The following is an 11,241-nucleotide window of genomic DNA, read 5'->3' on the forward strand; positions in this document are numbered from 1 at the left end:
GTCTGCCTTCTGTTCTCTCCTGCGGCATGCCCTCTGTTCTCTCCTGCAGCCTGCCCTCTGTTCTCTCCTGCAGCCTGCCCTCTGTTCTCTCCTACAGCCTGCCCTCTGTTCTCTCCTGCAGCCTGCCCTCTGTTCTCTCCTGCAGTCTGCCCTCTGTTCTCTCCTGCAGCCTGCCCTCTGTTCTCTCCTGCAGCCTGCCCTCTGTTCTCTCAGGCAGCCTGCCCTCTGTTCTCTCTTGCAGCCTGCCCTCTGTTCTCTCCTGCAGTCTGCCCTCTGTTCTCCTTCTCTCCTGCAGCCTGCCGTTGTTCTCTCCTGCAGCCTGCCCTCTGTTCTCCTTCTCTCATGCAGCCTGCCTTCTGTTCTCTCCTGCAGCCTGCCCTCTGTTCTCTCCTGCAGTCTGCCCTCTGTTCTCTCCTGCAGTCTGCCCTCTGTTCTCTCCTGCAGCCTGCCCTCTGTTCTCTCCTGCAGCCTGCCCTCTGTTCTCTCCTGCAGCCTGCCCTCTGTTCTCTCCTGCAGTCTGCCCTCTGTTCGCTCCTGCAGCCTGCCCTCTGTTCTCTCATGCAGCCTGCCCTCTGTTCTCTCTTGCAGCCTGCCCTCTGTTCTCTCCAGCAGTCTGCCCTCTGTTCTCCTTCTCTCCTGCAGCCTGCCCTCTGTTCTCCTTCTCTCATGCAGCCTGCCCTCTGGTCTCTCCTGCATCCTGCCCTCTGTTCTCTCCTGCATCCTGCCCTATGTTCTCTCCTGCAGCCTGCCCTCTGTTCTCTCCTGCAGTCTGCCTTCTGTTCTCTCCTGCGGCATGCCCTCTGTTCTCTCCTGCAGCCTGCCCTCTGTTCTCTCCTGCAGCCTGCCCTCTGTTCTCTCCTGCAGCCTGCCCTCTGGTCTCTCCTGCATCCTGCCCTCTGTTCTCTCCTGCATCCTGCCCTATGTTCTCTCCTGCAGCCTGCCCTCTGTTCTCTCCTGCAGTCTGCCTTCTGTTCTCTCCTGCGGCATGCCCTCTGTTCTCTCCTGCAGCCTGCCCTCTGTTCTCTCCTGCAGCCTGCCCTCTGTTCTCTCCTACAGCCTGCCCTCTGTTCTCTCCTGCAGCCTGCCCTCTGTTCTCTCCTGCAGTCTGTCCTCTGTTCTCTCCTGCAGCCTGCCCTCTGTTCTCTCCTGCAGCCTGCCCTCTGTTCTCTCAGGCAGCCTGCCCTCTGTTCTCTCTTGCAGCCTGCCCTCTGTTCTCTCCTGCAGTCTGCCCTCTGTTCTCCTTCTCTCCTGCAGCCTGCCGTTGTTCTCTCCTGCAGCCTGCCCTCTGTTCTCCTTCTCTCATGCAGCCTGCCTTCTGTTCTCTCCTGCAGCCTGCCCTCTGTTCTCTCCTGCAGCCTGCCCTCTGTTCTCTCCTGCAGCCTGCCCTCTGTTCTCTCCTGCAGTCTGCCCTCTGTTCTCTCCTGCAGCCTGCCCTCTGTTCTCTCATGCAGCCTGCCCTCTGTTCTCTCTTGCAGCCTGCCCTCTGTTCTCTCCAGCAGTCTGCCCTCTGTTCTCCTTCTCTCCTGCAGCCTGCCCTCTGTTCTCCTTCTCTCATGCAGCCTGCCCTCTGGTCTCTCCTGCATCCTGCCCTCTGTTCTCTCCTGCATCCTGCCCTATGTTCTCTCCTGCAGCCTGCCCTCTGTTCTCTCCTGCAGTCTGCCTTCTGTTCTCTCCTGCGGCATGCCCTCTGTTCTCTCCTGCAGCCTGCCCTCTGTTCTCTCCTGCAGCCTGCCCTCTGTTCTCTCCTGCAGCCTGCCCTCTGTTCTCTCCTGCAGCCTGCCCTCTGTTCTCTCCTGCAGCCTGCCCTCTGTTCTCTCCTGCAGCCTGCCCTCTGTTCTCTCCTGCAGCCTGCCCTCTGTTCTCTCCTGCAGCCTGCCCTCTGTTCTCTCAGGCAGCCTGCCCTCTGTTCTCTCTTGCAGCCTGCCCTCTGTTCTCTCATGCAGTCTGCCCTCTGTTCTCCTTCTCTCCTGCAGCCTGCCGTTGTTCTCTCCTGCAGCCTGCCCTCTGTTCTCCTTCTCTCATGCAGCCTGCCTTCTGTTCTCTCCTGCAGCCTGCCCTCTGTTCTCTCCTGCAGCCTGCCCTCTGTTCTCTCCTGCAGCCTGCCCTCTGTTCTCTCCTGCAGTCTGCCCTCTGTTCTCTCCTGCAGCCTGCCCTCTGTTCTCTCATGCAGCCTGCCCTCTGTTCTCTCATGCAGCCTGCCCTCTGTTCTCTCTTGCAGCCTGCCCTCTGTTCTCTCCTGCAGTCTGCCCTCTGTTCTCTCCTGCAGTCTGCCCTCTGTTCTCTCCTGCAGTCTGCCCTCTGTTCTCTCATAGTCTGCCTTCTGTTCTCTCCTGCAGTCTTCCCTCTGTTCTCTCCTGCAGTCTGCCCTCTGTTCTCTCCTGCAGTCTGCCCTCTGTTCTCTCCTGCAGTCTGCCCTCTGTTCTCTCCTGCAACCTGCCCTCTGTTCTCCTTCTCTCCTGCAGTCTGCCCTCTGTTCTCTCCTGCAGTCTGCCCTCTGTTCTCTCCTGCAACCTGCCCTCTGTTCTCCTTCTCTCCTGCAGTCTGCCCTCTGTTCTCCTTCTCTCCTGCAGCCTGCCCTCTGTTCTCTCATGCAGCCTGTCCTCTGTTCTTTCCTGCAGTCTGCCCTCTGTTCTCCTTCTCTCCTGCAGTCTGCCCTCAGTTCCCTTTTTCTCCTGCAGTCTGCCCTCTGTTCTCTCCTGCAGTCTGCCCTCTGTTCTCATTCTCTCCTGCAGCCTGCCCTCTGTTCTCTCCTGCAGTCTGCCCTCTGTTCTCCTTCTCTCCTGCAGTCTGCCCTCTGTTCTCCTTCTCTCCTGCAGCCTGCCCTCTGTTCTCTCCTGCAGTCTGCCCTCTATTCTCCTTCTCTCCTGCAGTCTGCCCTCTGTTCTCTTTCTCTCCTACTGTCTGCCCTCTGTTCACTTTCTCTCCTTCAGTCTGCCCTCTGTTCTCTTTCTCTCCTGCAGTCTGCCCTCTGTTCTCTTTCTCTTCTGCAGTCTGCCCTCTGTTCTCTTTCTCTCCTGCAGTCTGCCCTCTGTTCTCTTTCTCTCCTGCAGTCTGCCCTCGGTTTTATTTATCTCCTGCAGCTCTTCTTTTAATGTGGTCAGCTCATTATTGCTGCTCTTTCTCTTTTTGTAGATCGATCACCTCCTTTGTTCGATCAGCCAGCTCTCTCTTGAGTCCATCTATCTCTTGCTGGACCTCTTTCAGCTGTACTGTAAGGCTGCTGTCCTGCTCTATCCGCACCTTGGTTAGTAGCTCCTCTAAGGTGTGGGTGTCTGGTTTCTGTTTGCTCACGCTCTCGTGAGTAGGATCTCTTCCAGTTTAGTGAACTCGTCTCTCATGGCGGCCATGGTGGTGAGGAGGGCCTGAGCCTGCTCTGCACCGAGGGGGTCTCTCTCCTCTTGGGGAGTGTCCTCCACGATGATGGGAAGAGAGGTGCTGGATGTACCATTTTGGGTGGGGGTGAAGGTTGTGCTGGTTGAGTCTCTCTTGTGCGAGCGAGGGGGTGTCACTGGTGGTGTCCACTCTCGCTGCTCTCTCCTTAATCTCCAGAAAGCCTAAGCTTGCCTGGCACCATGACAGTCCCAGTCTTGAAGAGGTTTTTATCACGGTGCTGTCTGGGTTGTCTGCCTCTTTACGTTCAGCTTCCACCCATTACAGATTCCCTCTTCTTTATGGATGGTAGTGAGAGCAGACTGCTGAGCGCCATGCACTTGGCTGATCAGTGAGAAGGATGAGATTACTCATATCCCCATTTTTGTAGAGGTCTGCTTTAGTAGTTTATGTTTAAAAGTATTCCTCATTGTGTCATTTTTGGCCTCTGGGGGGAAGAAAATGGACTCAGTGCCGAGGGAGAGGGGAACATGGTGTCTCAAAATGTGGGCTCTGCTGCGCCTGCTGTTATTGCACTGTTGCCATGGCAACCATTTTTGTTTGCCTGCTGCTTTTGCTAGCTCCTACAAGAATCCTGTAACAATTCAACCGTTTGGGAAGGAATTGTGCAGGTGTCCTGCAGGAATCCTGTAGGATTGACAAAATCCTTCAGAAAAATTCCCTAATGCTCCTGCAGGAGTATGACTTGTACTGCAGAAATGTTGAAAATCCTTCACAAACATGACAATTCAGGACCAAGTACATTCCTGCAGGAATCATGTAGGACTGAAACCTTCAGGATTTTGATATTTGGACAGGATATGGCCATTTCAAGTTAACTACAAGATTTGAGATACAGTATGTCGTGACAACAGAGAAAATATAATTTGGAAATATAGTGCAATATCAGACATTTAACTCAGCAGATGATAAATGTATAAAAGGACAATGTCCACATGCAATAAATATAGTGTATGCTATTTTTATTTGATGGATAATAACACAATCAATATGTTTTCAGTATGCCCACAGTTAAGTCAATCTAATAATGTAAATGTAATAGTGCATTTATATATCATGCCTGTTTAAGAAACACCTCCATTCATACATACTGATATAAATAAAAGTTAGGTTAAATGGTTCAAACCTTTCTCAGTCTACCTCCCATTTGTTTGGCTGTAAACAGATATAGTTCCCTTGTACACCTCGGAGGTCTTTCAAGTAAACACAGGTGGTACCGATGCATTTGCATTTGATTAATTGAGCCTCATTTGAAATGCTGGGATGTGTTGGTAGATAGTGGACATTTCCACTATTTGTCCTGGTATACCTTGAGTGCCATGGAAGAGCTTGCCAAGTATCCCATTACTACTTTCAAAATGAATGCACTTTGAGCCCACAAAGGTCCCCAGTTTCGGACAGATGTAGGTGCATGCAAAATTATTTGGACATTGTAGCTGACATGACATTTCCCATTCAATTGTTCAAACCTCATAACAAATTCTCCAAAGAACATCTCAGCCATATCAATGTCATGAGAGGTTACTGTGTCATTCAGTAGACAATAGATGTCCTGCGCCAGTAGCAGTAAATGGTGTAAGTACTGCCTGGGTGAAATCACTTTGAAACAGAGAAGGCTTTAGAACAGCAGGAAGTGTTGGCACTCTGTAGCTTTGCAATATTTGAGTAAATGAATTGAGTGCGGTGGTCTTGTCACATTTACAGGTGGTTTTATGGCAAGCAATCTTTTGTTTCGTTTGCCAAGTAAGATGCCGTGCATGTAATCAAAAGCAAACCCTGCGATCATGTTGAAAACTGTACAGGAACATTAAAGGAGGTGGGCCCTTAACACTATGTAAACTCAGCAAAAAAAGAAACATCCCTTTTTCAGGACTCTTGTCTTTCAAAGATAATTTGTAAAAATCCAAATAACTTCACAGATCTTCTACTGCTACTCTCTGTTCATCAAATATGCATAGTCACTTTAACCATATCTACATGTACAGTCGGGCAAAAAAGTATTTAGTCAGCCACCAATTGCGCAAGTTCTCCCACTTAAAAAGATGAGAGAGGCCTGTAATTTTCATCATAGGTACATTTCAACTATGACAGACAAAATGAGAAAAAAAATCCAGAAAATCACATTGTAGGATTTTTGATGAATTTATTTGCAAATGATGGTGGAAAATAAGTATTTGGTCAATAACAAAAGTATATCTCAATACTTTGTTATATACCCTTTGTTGGCAATGACAGAGGTCAAACGTTTTCTGTAAGTCTTCACAAGGTCTTCATACACTGTTGCTGGTATTTTGGCCCATTCCTCCATGCAGATCCTCTAGAGCAGTGATGTTTTGGGGCTGTTGCTGGGCAACACGGACTTTCAACTCATTTAGTTTTGATTGCGTTTAAGAGCAGTTGGAGGCCACGGAAGGAGAGTTTTATGGCATTGAAGCTCGTCTGGAGGTTAGTTAACACAGCAGTCGGCCCGAGAATTGAACCCTGTGGCACACCCATAGAGACTGTCAGAGGTCCAGACAACAGGCCCTCCGATTTGACACACTGAACTCTATCAGAGAAGTAGTTGGTAAACCAGGCGAGGCAATCATTTGAGAAACCAAGGCTGTTGAGTCTGCCAATAAGAATGTTGTGATTGACAGAGTTGAAAGCCTTGGCCAGGTCGATGAATACGGCTGCACAGTAATGTCTCTTATCGATGGCAGTTATGATGTCGTTTAGAACCTTAAGTGTGGTTGAGGTGCACCCATGACCAGCTCTGAAACCAGATTGCATAGCGGAGAAGGTATGGTGGGATTCAAAATGGTCAGTAATCTGTTAACTTGGCGTTCGAAGACCTTAGAAAGACAGGGTAGGATAGATATAGGTCTGTAGCAGTTTGGGTCTAGAGTTTCACCCCCTTTGAAGAGGGGGATGACCGCAGCAGCTTTCCAATCTTTGGGAATCTTAGACGATACGAAAGAGAGGTTGAACATGCTCGTAATAGGGGTTGCAGCAATTTCTGCAGTTAATTTTTAGAAAGAGAGGGTCCAGATTGTTTAGCACGGCTGATTTGTAGGGGTCCAGATTTTGCAGCTCTTTCAGAACATCAGCTATCTGGATTTGGGTAAAGGAGAAATGGTGGGGGCTTTGGCGAGTTGCTGTGGAGGGTGCAGGGCAGTTGACCGGGGTAGGGGTAGCCATGTGGAAAACATGGCCAGCCGTAGAGAAATGCTTATTGAAATTCTCAATTATAGTGGATTTATCGGTTGTGACAGTGTTGCCTAGCGTCAGAGCAGTGGGCAGCTGGGAGGAGGTGCTCTTGTTCTCCATGGACTTTACAGTGTCCCAGAACTTTTTTGAGTTAGTACTACAGGATGCAAATTTCTGTTTGAAAAAGCTTGCCTTAGCTTTTCTAACTGCCTGTGTATATTTTGTCCTAACTTCCCTGAAAAGTTACATATTACGGGGGTACTAATGCTAATGCAGAACGCCACAGGAAATGTTTGTGCTGGTCAAGGGCAGTCAGGTCTGGAGTGAACCAAGGACTATATCAATTCCTAGATCTAAGTTTTTTGAGGGGCATGCTTATTTAAGATGGTGAGGAAGGCACTTTTAAAGAATAGCCAGGCATCATCTACTGACGGGATGAGGTCAATGTCATTCCAGGATACCCCGGCCAGGTCGATTAGAAAGGCCTGCTAGCAGAAATGTTTCAGGGAGCATTTGACAGTGATAAGGGGTGGTCGTTTGGTTACAGACCCATTACGGATGCAGGCATGAGGCAGTGATCACTGTGATCTTGATTGAAAACAGCAGAGGTGTATTTGGAGGGCAAACTAGTTAGGATGACATCTATGAGGGTGCCCGTGTTTACTGATTTGGGGTTGTACCTGGTAGGTTCATTGATAATTTGTGTAAGATTGAGGGCATCAAGCTTAGATTGTAGGATGGCCAGGGTGTTAAGCATTTTCCAGTTTAGGTCACCTAGTAGCATGAGCTCAGAAGATAGATGGGGGGGCAATCAATTCACATATGGTATCGAGGGCACAGCTGGGGGCAGACAGAGGTCTATAGCAAGCTGCAACAGTGAGAGACTTGTTCCTGGAAAGGTGAATCTTTAGAAGTAGAAGCTCAAATTGTTTGGGTACAGATTGCAACACTCCCCCTTTGGCAGTTCTATCTTGGCGGAAAACGTTATAGTTCGCGATGGAGATTTCAGGGTTTTTGGTGGTTTTCCTAAGCCAGGATTCAGACACGGCTAAGACATCTGGGTTGGCAGAGTGTGCTAAAGCAGTGAGTAAAACAAACTTAGGGAGTAGGCTTCTAATGTTAACATGCATGAAACCAAGGCTTTTACAGTTACAGAAGTCAACAAATGAGAGCACATGGGGAGTGGGAGTGGAGCTAGGCACTGCAGGACCTGGATTAACATCCACATCACCAGAGGAACAGAGGAGAAGTAGGATAAGGGTATGGCTAAAGGCTATAAGAACTGTCCGTCTAGCACGTTCGGAACAGAGAGTAATAGGAGCAATAGCATAGATTCAAGGCATAGTGTACAGATAAAGCTAAGGTAGGATGTGAGTACATTGGAGGTTAACCTAGGCATTGAGTAATGATGAGATAGATATAGTCTCTAGAGATGTTTAAACCAGGTGATGTCATTGCATATGTAGGAGGTGGAACAACATGGTTGGTTAAGGCATATTAAGCAGGGCTAGAGACTCTACAGTGAAATAAGACAGTAATCACTAACAAGGACAGTAATGGACAAGGCATATTGATATTAGAGAGAGGCATGCGTAGCCAAGTGAACATATGGGTCCAGTGAGTGGTTGAGCTGACTGGGGACACGGAGATTCAGACAGTTCACCGGCCGATGCTAACAAGCTAACAGTTAGTATGCCGGGGCTAAACAAGCTAGCAGTTAGCAGGCAGGGTTAGCAAGCAAGCAGTTAGCAGGGGCTAGCAGTTACAGACCTGGCAGGCAAGCTAGCAGTTAGCAGGCTGGGGCCGCAAGCTAGCAGTTAGTAGACCGAGGCAAGCTAGCAGTTAGCAGGCCGGGTTAGCAAGCAGTTAGCAGGGGCTAGCAGTTAGCAGACCGGGTTAGCAAGCAAGTTTGAAGTTTGCCAATGACCATCTGGATGATCAAGAGGAGGAATTGGAGAAGGTCATGAGACAAAAATAGAGCTTTTTGGTCTAAACTTCACTTGCCGTGTTTGGAGGAAGAAGAAGGATGAGTACAACCCCAAGAACACCATCCCAACCATGAAGCATGGAGGTGGAAGCATCATTCTTTGGGGATGCTTTTCTGCAAAGGGGACAGGACGACTGCACCGTATTGAGGGGAGGATGGATGGGGCCATGTATCGCGAGATCTTGGCCAACAACCTCCTTCCCTCAGTAAGAGCATTGAAGATGGTCTTCCAGCATGACAACGACCCGAAACACACAGCCAGGGAAACCAAGGAGTTGCTCCGTAAGAAGCATCTCAAGGTCCTCGAGTGGCCTTGCCAGTCTCCAGACCTGAACCCAATAGAACATCTTTGGAGGGAGCTGAAAGTCCGTATTGCCCAGCGACAGCCTCGAAACCTGAAGGATCTGGGAAGGTCTGTATGGAGGAGTGGGCCAAAATCCCTGCTGCAGTGTGTGCAAACCTGGTCAAGAACTACAGGAAACGTATGATCTCTGTAATTACAAACAAAGGTTTCTGTACCAAATATTAAGTTCTGCTTTTCTGATGTATCAAATACTTATGTCATGCAATAAAGTGTAAATTAATTACTTAAAAATCATACAATGTGATTTTCTGGATTTTTGTTTTAGATTCTGTCTCTCACAGTCTCTCACAGTTGAAGTGTACCTATGATAAAAAATTACAGACCTCTACATGCTTTGTAAGTAGGAAAACCTGCAATATCGGCAGTGTATCCAATACTGGTTCTCCCCACTGTATGTCTTCAGTGTTTTTTTGTAACATGCTTAATAGTATATAATTTCATAGGTTAATCATTACCCATGTGACAGTCTATTAGTAATACCGCATATATGGGCTTAAAATCGATGTTTATCAACAATCAAGTGTGTATCTGTTCCAAGTACAACTCCTTAATTTAGTTACATTTACGATAGTAAGTACTATTCTGGTAAGTATGATCTATCTGTTACTTGTTATTTCCTTCGTCACTGTTCCTCATGTAACAGACAGACAGACAGACAGACAGACAGACAGACAGACAGACAGACAGACAGACAGACAGACAGACAGACAGACAGACAGACAGACAGACAGACAGACAGACAGACAGACAGACAGACAGACAGACAGACAGACAGACAGACAGACAGACAGACAGACAGACAGACAGACAGACAGACAGACAGACAGACAGACAGACAGACAGACAGACAGACAGACAGACAGACAGACAGACAGACAGACAGACAGACAGACAGACAGACAGACAGACAGACAGACAGACAGACAGACAGACTGACTGACTGACTGACTGACTGACTGACTGACTGACTGACTGACTGACTGACTGACTGACTGACTGACTGACTGACTGACTGACTGACTGACTGACTGACTGACTTTCTTTCTTTCTTTCTTTCTTTCTTTCTTTCTTTCTTTCTTTCTTTCTTTCTTTCTTTCTTTCTTTCTTTCTTTCTTTCTTTCTTTCTTTCTTTCTTTCTTTCTTTCTTTCTTTCTTTCTTTCTTTCTTTCTTTCTTTCTTTCTTTCTTTCTTTCTTTCTGCTATTACATCATGTGAACTCTCCTCCCCAGTTAAGATCAAGCCTATGAACAACAGTGAGACTGACTAACACAGGCAGCAGTACTGGACAGCCATGCAGGTGAAGGTTACACCACACACAGTTTCAGCCTCTCATTTCTCCCTTTAAAACAGAGCCTAACACACATGCATACTCACAGATGTTGTTGATGTACCAGCCATATTAAAACCAACTATCACCAAGTTTACAATTGCAGACATCTGTTTCCCTTCACACCAATACACATAAGCGGTTCATGTGTTGTCACCATTACTCTCACTCTTGTAATAAAATATGCTTTTACCATATTTATTCACTCTCTTTTATTTTATGCAGTGCTGGTGAAATGGACAATTAACATGTCAGCTGTTGCTTCATTGGATAATACAAATTCCATGCAATCTTACATCAATAAAATACATTTCTAAAGCTCTTTTTACATCAGCCGATGTCACAAAGTGCTATACAGAAACCCAGCCTAGAACACCAAACAGCAAGCAATGCAGGTGTAGAAGTACGCTGGCTAGGAAACACTCCCTAGAAAGGCAGGAACCTAGGAAGAAACCTAGAGAGGAACCAGTCTCTGAGGGGTGGCCAGTCCTCTTCTGACTGTGCCGGGTGGAGATTATAACATGGCCAAGATCTTCAAACATTCATAGATGACCAGTAGAGTCAAATAATAATAATCACAGTGGTTGTAGAGGGTGCAACAGGTCAGCACCTCAGGAGTAATTGTCAGTTGGCTTTTCATAGCCGATCATTCAGAGTTAGAGACAGCAGGTGCGGTAGAGAGAGAGAGTCGAAAACAGCAGGTCAGTGACAAGGTAGCACGTCCGGTGAACAGGTCAGGGTTCCATAGCCACAGGCAGAACAGTTGAAACTGGAGCAGCAGCACAACCAGGTGGACTGGGGACAGCAAGGAGTCATCAGGCCAGGTAGTCCTGAGGCATTGTCCTAGGGCTCAGGTCCTCCGAGAGAAGAAAAAGAGAAAGAGAAAAAGAGAAAGGGAGAGAGAATTAGAGGGAGCATACTTCAATTCACACAGGACACCAGATAAGACAGGAGAAATACTCCAGATATAACAGACTGACCCTA

This window comes from Oncorhynchus masou, chromosome 17 (genome assembly GCF_036934945.1).
Source record: "Oncorhynchus masou masou isolate Uvic2021 chromosome 17, UVic_Omas_1.1, whole genome shotgun sequence".
Lineage (NCBI taxonomy): Eukaryota > Metazoa > Chordata > Actinopteri > Salmoniformes > Salmonidae > Oncorhynchus > Oncorhynchus masou.